Consider the following 17518-nt stretch of genomic DNA (forward strand, 5'->3'; position numbering starts at 1 on the left):
CGGACCAGCGCTGAAATAGGCAATCGAATTAGCCTTAACTTGGAAAAGGAAGCAGATAGGTAAGCGGGTACTTTCAATCAAACTTTCTAATTTCCCTAGGAGAGTGGATTCAAATCTCTGAATGGATTAAAGACCCAGGAAGAATCAAACCAGGCCTGGGAAGATTTGGGTCATTCCAGAGAGCAGGAGCAGTGTGCAAGGTGGTTCACACCTATTCCAAAAGCTACCCTTGGTGGTATCCAGAGAGAGGTGGCAGGAACTAAGACTGAAACTTGCAGGGCCCTAGGCCACTTTTGCCATTTAGTCCTATCAAGGCCAAAACCCAGTGTATGAGGCTTGAAAAGAAAAAGGATTCGTTCCAAAAGGAAAACTGCAAAATTAAATTTGATAAATGTTTAAACATCTACAAAATGTAATATTGGACCAATTTCATTAATTGTCATGTGTACTACTCCTAAATATTTCATTACACTTAAAACAATTTGAAGCTTACATTTCTCACTTTGCAAGAATTTCCAACTATGCAAAGTGATTGCCAAGAAATTGTAGCCAACCTCAAATTAGATTAGTTATTCGTAGCCAAATTATTTTGAAAGCAAAATTATTTTTAACCCCAGAGTAGATGCAAGTTAACACATTTGCTTAGATGTAGGGTAAAACAATGAAAAGTAAGTTTTCCAAGGGCTTATAAAGTTTTGAACAGTACAGGTGCATCTTTTTGGTAGGAAGTTAGCTTGAAAATTAATAAGAGTAAATGGCAGGGCCAGCGCTCTTGTGCAGGTTAATCCTTCTCCTGTGGCGCCAGCATCCCATATGGACACCGGTTCAAGTCCTGGCTTCTCCACTTCCAATCCAGCTCTCTTTTATGGCCTGGAAAAGCAGTAAAAGATGGCTCAAGTCCTTGGGCCCCTGCACCCACATGGGAGACTAGGAAGAAGCACCTGGCTCCTGGCTTTGGATCAGTGCAGCTCCAGCCATTTCGGCCATTTGCAGAGTGAACCAATGGCTGGAACACCTTTCTCTCTGTCTCTCCCTCTCATTGTCTGTAACTCTACCTCTCAAATTTTTAAACAAAAAAAATAAAAAAGAGGAAATGGCATAGCAAAACAATAATAAGAACATGGCTGTGTATGAGTATGTCAGAACAATGGCAGCACATGTTTAACAAAGAGAAACAGGTCTGTGTATTAGAAAGATGAGTGAACTGATAGCAAGACCCGAGTTCTATTCCTGATTCCATAATCCAATGGGTGGCTGTGGATGAGCCACTGGACTTCCCTGGAGGTCCACATACTTCGGGGGCGGGCACCTGTGGACAGTGCCAAACTATTTCAGTAATATTGCAACTTCCTCACTCTCCACCTGCATTAAGTCCCTTCCTAACTAAATGCCTGGAGCCGTGTTCTGGTGCTTTGTTGTTCCTGTGTTTACCTCACCCTGCTTGGTACACTACTGTTACAAGATTATCGCTGTTGCTAGGATATTTCCCACTAGTCTTAGGAGCAGGATTTTGTCTTATTTGCCATAATATCCCTTCAACTAAATGTGGTACCTTGCAAAGAGATGGCGATACCACTTGGTGCAACTTCCTTCTTTGTTCAGGGCAGGATTGAAATATAATTCAGGCCGGCGCCGCGGCTCACTAGGCTAATCCTCCACCTTGCGGCGCCGGCACACTGGGTTCTAGTCCCGGTCGGGTCACCGGATTCTGTCCTGGTTGCCCCTTTTCCAGGCCAGGTCTCTGCTGTGGCCTTGGAGTGCAGTGGAGGATGGCCCAAGTGCTTGGCCCTGCACCCCATGGGAGACCAGGAGAAGCACCTGGCTTCGGATCAGCGCAATGTGCCGGCCGTAGCGTGCCGGCCGCGGTGGCCATTGGAGGGTGAACCAACGGCAAAGGAAGATCTTTCTCCTGTCTCTCTCTCACTGTCCACTCTGTCAAAAAAAAGAAAGAAAGAAAGAAAGAAAGAAAGGAAGGAAGGAAGAAAGGAAGGAAGGAAGAAAGGAAAAAGAAAGGAAGAAAGGAAAAAGAAAGGAAGAAAGGAAAAAGAAAGGAAGAAAGGAAAAAGAAAGGAAGAAAGGAAAAAGAAAGGAAGAAAGGAAAAAGAAAGGAAGAAAGGAAAAAGAAAGGAAGAAAGGAAAAAGAAAGGAAGAAAGGAAAAAGAAAGGAAGAAAGGAAAAAGAAAGGAAGAAAGGAAAAAGAAAGAAAGAAAGGAAAAAGAAAGAAAGAAAGGAAAAAGAAAGAAAGAAAGGAAAAAGAAAGAAAGGAAAAAGAAAGAAAGGAAAAAGAAAGAAAGGAAGAAAGAAAGAAAGGAAGAAAGAAAGAAAGGAAGAAAGAAAGAAAGGAAGAAAGAAAGAAAGGAAGGAAATAGAAAGAAAGAAAGAAAGAAAGGAAATAGAAAGAAAGAAAGAAAAGAAATAGAAAGAAAGAAAGAAAGAAAGAAAGAAAAGAAATAGAAAGAAAGAAAGAAAGAAAAGAAATAGAAAGAAAGAAAGAAAGAAAGAAAAGAAATAGAAAGAAAGAAAGAAAGAAAGAAAAGAAATAGAAAGAAAGAAAGAAAGAAAGAAAAGAAATAGAAAGAAAGAAAGAAAAGAAATAGAAAGAAAGAAAGAAAGAAAAGAAATAGAAAGAAAGAAAGAAAGAAAGAAAGAAAAGAAATAGAAAGAAAGAAAGAAAGAAAGAAAGAAAAGAAATAGAAAGAAAGAAAGAAAGAAAGAAAAGAAATAGAAAGAAAGAAAGAAAGAAAGAAAAGAAATAGAAAGAAAGAAAGGTTAATATGATTGATCCAGAAGAGCATCTCTTTACTGAGAGTTCCAATAAGTTGCTTCTAGCTTATAGGTGATGGCATTAAATATGAAATCTATTTACTATTCCCAGCCCAGCTGAAAAATAAAGTTCGTTAAAATAAGAAATTAAGGCATGAATGTAAAGCAATCTTAAACTTAATGCTTTACTCTTTTAAAGCTAGGGCACATATCTCTTAGCCTTCTGCTGATAGCTGTGGTTAAAAATTAAAGCATAAAGAATAATGGAGAAAGTTGCTGCCATGTTTTTCTTCATATACAGGAAAGTAGAGGAGATGAATGAGATGGGAAATATGAAAGTAAGTAAAGTAGTATTTATAATGATGATGTGATTTTATAATATTTTAAAAAAGGTATCTCCAGGCTGGTGCTGTAGCTCACTTGGCTAATCCTCTGCCTGAGGCGCCAGTACCCTGGGTTCTAGACCCAATTGGGGTGCTGGGTACTAGTCCTGGTTGCTCCTCTTCCAGTCCAGCTCTCTGCTGTGGCCTGGGAGTGCAGTGGAGGATGGCCCAAGTGCTTGGGTCCCTGCACCTGCATGGAGACCAGGAGGAAGTACTGGCTCCTGGCTTTGGATCCATGCAGCACCGGCCATTAGGGGAGTGAATCAACGGAAGGAAGACCATTCTCTCTGTCTCTCTCACTGTCTATAACTCTACCTGTCAAAAAAAAAAAAAAAAAAAAAGGTATCTCCAATTCAGGCTGCATTCATATTCCTTGTTTAGTACATGTCCACATATGTAAATGTACTACAGAATGAAGGGAATATTTTTCTTCTGCCTTTTCTTAAAAACTAGAAATGGAATGTCAATAATGTGATACTTTGGTTGATGGTTTATAAATGAGGCCTATTAATGTAATGGCTTTTAAAGTTTTGGGTTTTAATCATAGAATCCTTAACCCAGAAAAGTTCTCCAGGGGTCTGAGGCTCTAGGCCTCTGCCCGTACCTAAACATTCTCACACTAATGATCCTCATTTCTTCCCCTCGGTGACTTGCTTCAAAGTAGTTCATTTTGGTTTTACTTTTATCTTTTAAAAAATCTACTTTTGTCACTATTTCTCTGTAATTAGCATGTATTTTTAATTGGCTTACTCATGTTTCCTCGCTCACTTGGATATTTCCAAGTTTGTAAAGGATAACTACCTAATTTCATATTGAACTTCTCAAACTGTTATCTCACCTATACTATTTTTATAGGTAGGCTTCAAATAGCTGGGGAAAAGATAGTTCGTTTTTACACTGTTTTTTAATTACCTTAATTAAAAATTGCTAGAACTACTGATAAAGATAGAGTCCAGGCAATAGTCACATTACTTGTTTACATATTAATGCACCTACTTGCATAACATTTAAAAATGACCATTTTGTTAAAAGAAATCATCTTTTGATTTTTCTATGAGTCTGCTGTGTATCCTGCTTCCCATGTTGGATCGTTCTCTCCCTTTTTTATTCTATCAGTATTAGCAGACACTAGTCTTGTTTATGTAATCCCTTTGACTTTTAGACCTATCAGTATGATCAATTGTGAACTGAAATTGATCACTTGGACTAGTGAGATGGCATTGGTACATGCCACATTGATGGGATTGAAGTAGAATCCCCTGACACATTTCTAACTCTACCATTTGGGGCAAGCCAGCTTGAGCAGGTCCCAAATTGTACATCTTCTCCCTCTCTTATTCCCACTCTTATATTTAACAAGAGACCACTGTTCAGTTAAATTTAAACGCCTAAGAATAATTGTGTGTTAATTACAGAGTTCAACCAATAGTATTAAGTAGAACAAGAAAAATACTAAAAGGGATAAAGTATTAAGTTGTACATCAACAGTCAGGACAAGGGCCGATCAAGTTACAGGTTTCCTTTTTGGTGCTCGGTTAGTTGTCACTGATCAGGGAAACATATGATATTTGTCCCTCTGGGACTGGCTTAATTCACTCAGCATGGTGTTTTCCAGATTCCTCCATCTTGTTGCAAGTGACCGGATTTCATTGTTTTTGACTGCTGTATAGTATTCTAGAGAGTTCATGTCCCATAATTTCTTTATCCAGTCTACCGTTGATGGGCATTTAGGTTGATTCCAGGTCTTAGCTATTGTGAATTGAGCTGCAATAAACATTAATGTGCAGACAGCTTTTTTGTTTGCCAATTTAATTTCCTTTGGGTAAATTCCAGGGAGTGGGATGGCTGGGTCGAACGGTAGGGTTATATTCAGGTTTCTGAGGAATCTCCAGACTGACTTCCATAGTGGCTTGACCAGTTTGCATTCCCACCAACAGTGGGTTAGTGTCCCTTTTTCCCCACATCCTCTCCAGCATCTATTGTTGGTACATTTCTGAATGTGAGCCATTCTAACCGGGGTGAGGGGAAACCTCATTGTGGTTTTGATTTGCATTTCCCTGATTGCTAGTGATCTTGAACATTTTTTCATGTGTCTGTTGGCCATTTGGATTTCCTCTTTTGAAAAATGTCTATTGAGGTCATTGGCCCATCTCTTGATGGGTTGTTTGATTTGTTGTTGTGGAGTTTCTTGATCTCTTTGTAGATTCTGGTTATTAACCCTTTATCTGTTACATAGTTTGCAAATATTTTTTCCCATTCTGTCGGTTGCCTCTTCACTTTCCTGACTGTTTCTTTTGCAGTACAGAAACTTCTCAATCTGATGCAATCCCAAATGTTAATTTTGGCTTTGACTGCCTATGCTTCCAGGGTCTTTTTCAAGAAGTCTTTGCCGGTACCTATATCTTGCAGGCTTTCTCCAATGTTCTCTAATAATTTGATGGTGTCAGGTCGTAGATTTAAGTCTTTAATCCATGTTGAGTGGATTTTTGTGTAAGGTGAAAAGTAAGGGTCTTGCTTCATGCTTCTGCATGTGGAAATCCAATTTTCCCAGCACCACTTATTGAATAGACTGTCCTTACTCCAGGGATTGGTTTTGGATCCTTGATCAAATATAAGTTGGCTGTAGATGTTTGGATTGATTTCTGGTGTTCCAATTCTGTTCCATTGGTCTATCCATCTGTTTCTGTACCAGTACCATGCTGTTTTAATTACAACTGCCCTGTAGTATGTCCTGAAATCTGGTATTGTGATGCCTCAGGCTTTGTTTCTATTGTACAAGATTGCTTTAGCTATTCAAAGTCTCCTGTGTCTTCATATGAATTTCAGTATCATTTTAGAATGGCAGATGTCCTAAACAGCACTCTGGCCTCAGAATCAGCCCTTAAGGCGTTCGGATCTGGCTGAAGAGTGTATGAGAGTCTTGGAAAGCCAAGACACTCTGGCACCAAAAAAAAAAAAAAAAAAAAAAAAAAAAGACCTAAATGAAAGATCTCTGAGTGAGATCCCAGTAGAAAGAACAGGCCATCACAGAAGGAGGTACCTTTCTCTGAAGGGAGGAGTGAACCTCCACTTTGACTATGACCTTGACTAAATAAAATTGAAGTCGGTGAACTCAAAAGGCTTCCCCTAGCCTTGGCAACTCATGACAAGAGCCTAGGGAGATTACTGACGCCATAAACAAGAGTGTCAAATTGTTAAGTCAACAACAGGAGTCACTGTGCACTTACTCCTCATGTAGGATCTCTGTCCTTAATGTGTTGTCCAATGTGAAGTAATGCTATAACTAGTACTGAAACAATATTTTACACTTTGTGTTTTTGTGTGGGTGCAAATTGTTGAAATCATTACTTAATACATACTAAATTGATGTTCTGTATATAAAGAGATTTGAAAATGAATCTTGATGTGAATGGAATGGGAGAGGGAGCGGGATAGGGGAGGGTTGCAGGCGGGAGGGAAGTTATGGGGGGAAAAACCATTGTAATCCATAAGCTGTACTTTGGAAATTTATATTTGCTAAATAAAAGTTAAAAAGAAAAAAAATTATCTTTTGATTTTTCATTTTTAGCAATTTTTTAGGTATTGCTTTCAGAATTTGTCAATCTGCTGTAAATAACTAGGAAACAAGATATGTTTTTCAGTTTTCAGACATTGGATAATAGGCAGCACAACATTACAATCCATGGCTTGCTTTCTGCTCTGTAGTCCAGAGAGGGGAAACCCAAAGCGTGGTCTCTTTGCCAAGTCAAAAGACAGGTTGTGAATGGGCATGTGGCCTAGAGTTGAGACACTGGTTATAACAGCACCCCACATTGAAAGATACCTAGGTTCAAGTCCCCCATGCTGCTCTTGTTTCCAGCACCTTGCTGATGAGCATCCTGGGAGGCAGAAGTGATGGTCCACGTAAATGTATCGCCTGCACTCACAAGGGAGGCCTGGGGTGAGGTCCCAGTTCCCAGCTGCATTGCTGGATTGGGGACTGAACGTAGACAGGAGCTCTCTCTGTTTCTGTTTATCCCTATCTCTCTACCTTTCACATAAATAAGAAAACTTTGATTTTAAAGACAGAGGTTACAGTCCAGACAGGCTGAGGCAACTGGGATTTGTCTTATAAAACGAAGTACTAGAGAAGAGAAAGCAGAGAAACAACTCCAATAATCAGTTCTATCTCCATTACTGTGTTAGTCTCTAAACTTCTCTGTTCTGTATTTTTAGTGGTACTCTAAGGCTTGCAACATGCATGCTTCATTTCTTCTTGATGTAGAGGAAAAGCAATATACACAAAGTATAATATATCACTACTAAATAATGATACTCCCAGGTAGTAAATTTGTTTTACCATTTGAAAAACCATTTTAATGGCACAGAGAGGGCATTTTAATGTTTATTTATTTATATTTACTTGAAAGGCAGAGAGAGAGAGAGAGAGAGAGAGCGAGAGAATCTTTCATCTGCTGATTTACTCCACAAATGTCAACAATAGCTGAGTATGGGCCAGGTCAAAGCCAGGAGCACAGAACTCCAACCAGGTCTCCCTTATGCATAGCAGAGAACAAAACACTTGAGCAAACATCTGCTGCCTCCCAGGCATTAGCAGAAAGCTGGATTGGAAGTGGAGGTGAAGGAGTGGTGGAACTCAATACCAGACCCTCTAATATGGGATATGAGCATCCCAAGCAGTGCCTTAACACACTGTGCCACAATGGAATTGTTTTTAACAAAATCAATGAGAGGAGAAAAATTTCAAGTCAATCTTTTGATAGAAACAGAAAAGCATCTTGATTATATTCAACACTATTTGTTGGTAAAGTCTCTCAGCAAATTGGTAATAGAAGAGAATTTTCTCAATACAACAAAGGGCATCTATGGCTTATTCTAAGTACTGAATAGCAAAAGGTTTCTCCTTACATCAGAAGAAGTTAAGATTATCTTTTCTTATGACAAATACTAAAAATTATCTTGAAAAATGCAGCCACTGTAACAAGAAAAAATAAAAGGCATACAAGTTTGAAAAGGAGTAAAAATAACTCTGTATTTGTAGCTCATGTATGAAAGTCATAAAGTAGCTGAGATAAAAGTAAATAGAACTACTCAATTTATTAAGGTCACAGTTTAGACTGTCAGTATTCAAAGCCACTTATATTTCTATATACTAGGAACAAACAACTGAAAATATAGCTTAAAATGTACCACTAAAGTACCAAGAACATGAAATACTTAGACATAGATTTTACAAGTTATATGCAAGATCTGTACACCAAAAACTATAAAATATTGCTGAGCTAAATTAAGGAAGACATAAATAAAGAAATGTAGAAATAGACCTAAGATCAAATAAAATTTGCCCCATAAATTAATCTTTAATTCTAATGTAATCCCAGTTAAAAATCTCAGCAAGGTTTTAGAATTGACAATTCTAAAATTAATATTGAGATGCGAAGATCTAGAGTAGCCAAAGCGATTTTGAAAAAGAGCAGATTTGGAGTACTTACATTTCTTAATTTCAATACTTAATAAAAAATCTAAGTAGTCAAGACAGTGAGATTGCAATAAGAACAAACATAAATCCATAAAAAAGGATGGGGAGAACAGATTTGTACCCAACATGGTATACAACAAATTTTCCCAGGAATTCAATGGGGAAAGTAAATCTTTTCAATCAAAGGGGTGAACAGTGGAAACTGATCCTATATTAAAAATAAACTTTGATACCCTTCCTCACACCTTGAACATTTCACCCTACATGGATCCTATTTTTTATATATAAGAGCTACAATTTATAAAAGATATAGGCAAAAATGTATAACCTCAAAAATCACCAAAAATTTCTCAAATAGAACTCAAAAAGCACTAACTATGAAAGGAAAATAATGATGAATTGTTATTTATCCATATTAAAATCTTGTTCTTCATCAGTAAGCATTGCCAAATAGAAGGGCAAGCCATCGACTGTTTATATCATAGATATGTATCAAGAACACTTAAAGTTCAATCATTAGAAGACAACACAATAAAAAATATAGAAGGTATTTGGATAAACATTTTATAAAAGATTTATGAATTACAAACAGTAAGAAATTCACTTTCAGTAGTCATCGGAAAGATGCAAATTAAAAGCACGATGTGATGCCAATACACACTCATGAAAGTGATTAAAATGAAAAGTATTTATAATACCATCTTTTTATTACATTGTTAAAAATTTTAGCATAAATATAAAGAGAACAGATTTCATAGATACAGTTCTATGAAGATAACCATACTTCCCTTCCTTCTTCCCTCTCTCAATCCTCTTTCCTTTCTTCTTCCTTCAATTTTTGCAATAACATACCTTTATTCCACTTTATAATCACAGGCTTAATGCACCATTAACCATAATGTTCAACATGTAAAAAGTAGAAAGACTGGTGCAAGCATTGCGGTGTTGTGCATAAAGCCACCACTTGTAACTCTGGCACCTGATACAGGTGCTGGTTCATGTACCTGTGCTCCACTTCAGATCCAGCTCCCTGCTAATGGCCTATCATAAGCTGTGGAAGATGGCCTAAATATTTGGGATCCCGCCACTCATATGGGATACCTGGGTGAAGCTATTGGCTCCTGGTTTCAGACTGGCCCAGCCCTAGTAATTGCTGCCATCTGAGTAGTGAGCTATCAGATGGAAGATCTGTCTCTCTCTCTCTCTCTCTCAATCTCTGACTTTCAATTAAATAAATAAATCTTCAAAAAAAGGTAAAAAGACCACTGTTCCATGGGAATATAAAGAAAAGCAATAAACAATAATGAAATCAAAAGGTGTGAATTTCACTCTTACGCATTCAGCTTTTTTTTCTTGTACTCTATATTAACCACCACAAATCAGAAAATATACAGTGTTTTTTTGGATCTGGCTTATTTCACTAAGCTTAATGATCTCCAATTGATTTTTTTTTTTTGCAAAATACAGGATTTCATTCTTTTTCATGGCTGAGAAAAGTTTGACTGATGTGTCATGGTGAATATATTTTCTGATCATGTTCATTTGGGATTGTATGTACTTCCTGTATTTAGATATGAATATCTTTCTCCAAATGAGATAATTTTTCTGCTATTATTTCACTCAATAAGATTTGTAAGCCATTCTGTTTTTCCATTCCTTCAGGAACTCCTAAGACATGTACATTGGTTGGTTGATGGTATCCTGAGATCCTAAACACTGTTTTCGGTTTTTCTTCCTTTTTCTATTATTTTATCTGACTGAGATATTTCCAGATTTGTTCCCTACTTCAGATATTCTTTCTTCTGCCTCATCAATTCTGCTGTTAAATCTTTCAAGTGTGAACTCATTTATAATATTTCAGCTTGATTTTTCTTTAATTTCTATCTCCCAGCAGAATTTCTTATCCATGTCATAAATGGATTTCCTTAATTCATGTAATTGCTTCTCTTGTTTTTGAGTAATCTTACAATCACTGTTTTGAGTTCCTTTTCAGGTATTTTCAGGCATTTTGTCAGTCTCCTCATATTCAGTCTAATATTGAAGTATTATTTTGTTCCTTTTGGTGAGTCATAATGTCTTCCTTGTTCATGTTTCTTGTATTTCCACATTATTTTCATGCAACTATGGGGATACTCGTTGGTGTCACCTCTAAAAGTTTTATTCTTGGAAATGTTTCTCTGTGTTTTACTGCAATGACCTACGCTCTCACTGGATATCCAGAGGTGGGTGCTAGATGGGGTCAGGGAGCTCCGGTCAGCATTTGTGGGTGGTGCAAGAGTCCAGAGTGACACCCAAGTTGAGTCAGGTAGGTCTCCTCCATGGTTAGTAGGGGGAGGGGATGATCATGCCAGCAGATATGTTCATAGCCTCAGCCTTTCTCTGAGCCAAGGAGAACCAATTGCCTATGGTTAACTCACCATGCCTGCACACTCTACCAACTCAGGCACAAGAACCACATCAAGGATCTATTTGTTCCATAGGGTGAGCCCTCCACGATGTCCCTCCCCAGCACCCAGGAAGTTCTGAGCTTCTGGAGTTGGACCAGGTGACTACCCAAAGTCCCAGCCTTGCCACACCCCCTTCTCAATTTCCTGGCCTATGTAGAAGTCACACAGGCACAGGATTTCCCCAGTCAGGAGGTGCAGGGCTCCCACTGCCTCAGCGTGCAGTGGCTCTGCTGTCTGCCTTGTGAACCTCTCCATCCATGGAGCCAGTTGCCTGCCCAACAGAGGTTGGCTGATATTCCATCTGAATCGGGTGCTTTGGTGAGGAAGAAGGGGAGGCAAAGTACTCAGGAGCTAAAAGGGTGCTCTACCCCTGCCGACTCAACGAACCGTACTCAAAGTTGGTAGAGTCACAGTGCTCTCCCTCAGACACAATCCAATAGTGGCATGTGGGCCACAGCAGCCTCCACTTGCTTTGATCTGAAAAAGTGGCACCTCCGCCTACCCAACCACCAGGTCCTTTGATGGGGTGGGGAGGAAAGCAACACGCCCTCCCTGCATGTAGTTAATGCCAACCCCCTCCTCAGCTTGCCCCCTCCACCAGCTCTCCAGGCCAGACTCAAAGCGAGAGGGGACTGAAGGGTTTCCCTCAGTCAGGCTCCCAGTGGCACACGGGCTGCTGCAGGCTCCTCTCATCCTGCTCTGGGAAGATTGCTTCCCCAGGAGCTGCTGTGAGAGTCACTGGTAGCATCTTACGAGCTGCTGTATGTTTATATAGTCTTTGCTGCTCCCTGGAATCTCTCTTCTGTCCTATATGCTTTCCACAAACGTCTTTCCAACTGTGCCCTGGGAATATGGTCTGTCCCTTATTCTTCTGGTATCTTCCCATGATCAAAACTGGCATATCTTTTCCTTATTCAGCAGTCTTGGATCTCCCACATACCATCTTTCTTAACAAAGATATGGAGCAACTGAAATTGTCATTTCCTGGTTTGCATGTATCATGGCACAGTCCCATTGGAAAGCAATCTGTAGTTTCTATACATTTAACATGCAACCCAGAATTTCTACTTTTAAGATTTTACTTTGGGCAAAAACATACAAATACTTACAAATATGCATTCATAGTAGTTTCTTAAAACTACATCAATCCAAATACCCAACAAGCAGACGAGAGGGTAAACATATTGTGATATGGCCATAGCATAACATATCATTCAACAATTAAAAAAGTAATTACAGACATATACAACAATCTGGTCATATTTTAAAACATTGTGCAAAGAAGCCAGACATAAGACAATGTACATAATACATGATTGCATTTGCATGAGTTTTCATAACAAACTAGTCTATAAAGACAGAAAACAAGTCAGTGGTTGTCTGAGGCCAAGATGCAATGTAGAGCTCAGATAAATTATGAGGACTGATTGAAAAGCTTTGTCTTAATTGTATTGGATTATTAAATGGGCATATCTATTTGTTCAAATGTATTAAGTAGTACAGTTAAATGGATACATTTTGTTATTTGTAAATTATCTCATTGGAAATGAAATATCAAAAAGGAAGCATTCTTATCCTGTTCCTCTCTGAAATTCGTTTATTTTCTGTCTTGATTTCTGTATGAAATATTCTTTCATATATAGCTAAGATATGTTTGAGCAATAAAAAGTTTACATACATTATACATTAGTACACATTAATGTAGATATATCTTTTGAGAACTTTCTTACTGATGTACTTTTATGTGTTTTTAAGAAGGAAATTTCTGTATTTGTCTTGCCATATACCACTAAATACTTTTTAGTAAACTTAGTAAGACCATTTAGAACATGCCAGACTATTCAGTGAGCAATGTCTTTGGCCCTCCTTAAAGGTATGAGCCTGTGGCAACCATACTTTTTAATCACATGACCTGACAACACCTGATGTCATGGCTTAGATCTTTTTCTATCTGTTACAGACAAGAAGACAGGATCACAAAGTAGAACCATGACCACGAAGGAGTCCCACCATTCCTTTAAAGCAAGTGATGATTTTTTACTTTTTACATTAGTTTTCTAAAAATTCATATGAACCTGGGAAAGAAACAATCGCATATCCTGCTACTTTATTTCTCGATTGTCCAGGACACAAATATTTTGCCACTGCACATAATTCTAAAGATGATCCTCTGGACAAATACCACCCAACAAGAATGAACCCAAGGTCACACCAAGAACACATATGTAAGGGAGTACCTCACAAATTCATGGGGCATGTGATTAAAAGACAAGTTTACTTTGGTGCAAGACATTAAAATTCATCCATAGTTTTGTCATAATATTCATTTCCCATGAACTCTTTGAAGATTCTTATGTTAGACATGTGACTTGGCTACTACCTTCAAAAACCATGATCTTCCTGAAAAGTGCATGTCTCCTGTATTCGTTAATTCTTTCACTCTTCAAGTAGTGATGGAATCAAATAATTCTATCGAAATCCTTGATACAGAGTAGCATGGAGGAAAGGAAGAAAAAAAGACGTGAAGCACAATGATATGCTTAATCCAAAGGAGAAAGCATATGGCAGATTTAGTCTTTGGAGACTCTAGCATCAAGAACATAGAAGTAGAAGCCACAGCTCTTGTTCCTTCTTTATTATCTACTCCACCATCATCTTTTAGTCAAAGCCTTATCTTGATGGGTATCTTTGGTAGGTATAATTCTGAGCCTTGATAGAGCCCATTTGTAGGGTAGACCAGTTCCCATCAATCTTCACCCTTAGACATAATGATACAAGATATCGCCCCCAAAATTTGCATCCCATCCATATTATATAGTAGAAAGACTGACAGTCAACATCAATGATTCCAAATAACTAAGTATCCCCCATTCAAGATAATATTTTTAATTACAAAAGTACTCAAATTCATTGAAAAAAAAGTGTAGAAATGCATTTTTTTAAAACTCTTACAGATGTAAGTTAAAAATAAGCAACAGTACTCAGCAGAATTCCTTTCTTCACACCCTGCTTACCTTCCTTTCGGAGGCAGCCATGATCAACAGTTCAATGTGATTTCTCGCAGACGTTTTTGACAATGTACAAGTATGTGTTTTCTTGCCCCTTGATGTACGGAGCCATGTCAAGGATCAGGACCGATTGCTGTGGCTGCCTCTGTATATGTTTACAAGCATCAAAATGGCCTAAGAGTAAACAGCAGGAAGTAAGTGCTCAGGAGCAAAGTGGTTGGTTAATTTGGTTAATCAGCTCTGTCAGAAGAAGCCTGGCCCTAACTATGCAGCATGCTGGGACTCTCAGCAGGGAACAAAGGAGGAGATAGCAGTGGGAGGAATTAACTGATCATCACATCCCATGCAGTCTGATTCATGCTGGTAGCCATGTCTGAGGGCTCTGATTGGAGAGAGGGGGCTCAGGGCCAGTTGCCGGTGCTTGAGGACTGCAGCAGTTCTCGGTTTGAGTTATAGTTTACAGAGACTCAGCAGGGATGATGCAAGAGATGTGGAAAACACTAAGCAGGTATGCAATGAGTGTTTCAGTCTGTTTGGCTCAGGTTCACATCCTGGTATGCGTTGGCCCAAGTTTTGGGTTGGCTCATTCTGTCCAGTGGCTAAGTAATATTAGAGAAGGCAGGGACTGGCAAAGTAATAAGCAGTGTCATTGTAGTTTGTACTACAGACGTTTAGATTTTAATTCTTATTATTTTTTAAACAAACATTTCAGAATAGATTTCTAAACAGTTCTTCAATTTACGGAAAATGTTTGAATAGAGTTCTCATACCCTACACCTATTTTTCCCTATTAACATCTTACATTAGTGTGGTATATTTGTCATGATTAAAGAATCAGTGTTGGTATATTATTAACTGAAGTTCACACGTGGTTAGCTTTCTTAAGTTTGCACCTACTGTTCTTTTCTTGTTCTGGGATCGGATCCCATGCAGGATACCACATCAAAGTTAACCATCTTGTCCCCTTGGACTCCTCTCTGCTAGGATGCTTTCTCAGAATTCCTTTGTTTGTGAAGACCTTGACAGCTTTGAGGAATACTGGTCAGGCTTCCCGCAGAATATTCCCTTATCTGGAATCAGCTGATGCTTTTCTCATGCTTCTGTCGGGTGTTGGTTTTGAAGAGGGAAGACAGAGGTGAAATGTCATTCTCATCACATCATACAAGGGGCATATTTTATCAGTACATCTTGTCACTAATAATGTTAACCCTGATGATCTGGCTGAGCTGTATTTGCTAGATTTCGCCACCCCGATGTTACTCTTTCCATTCCCTGATCCATAATACACTCTTTATGGGAAAGTTACCATGAACAATCCATGTTTGGGGAGTGGAATTCATTCACCACCCCTTTGGGGGAAGAATATGTGTAGAAGTTATTTAGAGGCTGGCGCCGCGGCTCACTAGGTTAATCCTCCGCCTGCGGCGCTGGCACACCGGGTTCTAGTCCAGGTTGGGGCGCCGGATTCTGTCCCGGTTGCCCCTCTTCCAGTCCAGCTCTCTGCTGTGGCCAGGGAGTGCAGTGGAGGATGGCCCAAGTGCTTGGGCCCTGCACCAGCATGGGAGACCGGGAGGAAGCACCTGGCTCCTGGCTTTGGATGGGTGCAGCGCCGGCCATAATGGCCATTTGGGGAGTGAACCAACAGAAGGAAGACCTTTCTCTGTCTCACTGTCTAACTCTGCCTGTCAAAAAATAAAGTTATTTGGAATTCTATGTGGGAGATTTGTCTCTTTTCCCATTGGCTGTAATCCATACTACTTTGTTTTTTGGTTTAAATCATTCCATCTTTGGCCATTAAGGGTTCTTTTCAATTGGTTGCTTTGTCTCTGATAAACTACCGTTATCATGGTTTTTTTCTTTTTTCAATCACTTCTTCACTATTACTGTAAGATGCTCCAGCCTCATCTTGTCTATTTCCATCCTCATGCTTCAAGTGAACCATTTCTGCCAAAACTTCAGGTTCCTTTTATTGGCGAACGGTATTAGAAACCAAATCTGAGAGTTCAATGTGCTTGTTACTTCTAGATTGTCACTGTTTCTAGGTCTGGTCAGCTAACAGAGCAAGGGAGTGTATGTGTTCATACTAATCCATGTATATATATCATCTATAAATGTTTCTCTTTCTCTCCCCCCTCTCAAGGGGAACATAAATTCATACTGCTGTCTCCAGGGCTGTGTACTCTAGAACTCCATGTATGCCATTTTGGAGATAGTAGAACCATAGAGATGGTAAACAGCTCATTGGTTACCAGTGTTGTATGGAATGAGTGAGGAAGTGTTGAATAGGTGACGCACAAAGGGCTTTTTGAGGAGCTGAAACTATTTCGCATAAAAGTGCAATGGAGGCTACAAGAAGTTATGTAGTACCTAGCTTCATCCCGTCTCTTCTTTCACTCAGAATATGCACTTAAATCTCCTTGATGTCTTTGCATGACTTGAAGGCTCATCTTTATTTTTTATTAGAGAATAGTATTCCATTGTATGGATGTGCCATAATTTGTCAGTTGGCCTATTGAAGACCATCTCAAATGCTTCTAGTTTTTGGTAAAGTCTCTACAAACAATTGCACGTGAGTTGCTATGTGGACGCATAAGTATGTCTTCAAATCAATTGGTAAACATTTAAGAGTACAATTGCTGTTGTGATTATGTTTACTTTAAAAAACAAAAAAAATCCTAAAGAACCAACAAAACTGTTTCCCTTAGCGCTGTATGTTTTACATTTCCATCAGCAATGATGACAGTTCTTATTGCCCTGCATCCTTACCAGCAATTGGTATTATCGTTTTTGGATTTTAGCAATTTAGACACAGTTTATATTGGTGTTCATTTGTTGTTTTAATTTGTATTTTCTTAATGAGAAATTATGTTGGGCATCTTTTTATATGCTTATTGGCCATCTGTATATCTTCTATAGTGAAGTGTCTCTTCAGATCTTCTGCCCATTTTTTAATTGGTTTGTTTGTTTTCCTAAAGTTGAGTTTGAAGAGGTTTTATATATTTTGGTTGTAAGTTCTTTATCACACATGTGTTTTGCAAATATTTTTTCCCAGTCTATGGCTTTTTTCATTTTATTACAATTTTAAAAATCTTGCTTTGTGAAGGAAATGCTAACAAAATTCCTAATCAAAAGTCCAATTTTGATAAACCACAATTTTAGTAAACTTCAAGCATTTTCTTTCATGGATTGTGCTTTTGTTATTGTATTTAGAAAGCTCATCACCAAACCCAAAATCATGTATATTTTGTCTTATGTTTCCTACTAGAAGTTGTTTAGTTTTGCATTTTACATTCAGTCTTATAAAAGTTTTAACTTGCTGTGATATGCTAGTTTTTAGGCAGCTGGGTTGTGGGAAATGGTCATTTGACAAAGCATATTTTTCTTTCTGAGTCTTTGGGAGATAGCAGTTATCCCTACCCTAAAACTGGAGTAGAGCAA

This window comes from Oryctolagus cuniculus, chromosome 3, assembly GCF_051225735.1.
Source record: "Oryctolagus cuniculus isolate XC-2025 breed Fujian yellow rabbit chromosome 3, ASM5122573v1, whole genome shotgun sequence".
Taxonomy (NCBI): Eukaryota; Metazoa; Chordata; class Mammalia; order Lagomorpha; family Leporidae; genus Oryctolagus; species Oryctolagus cuniculus.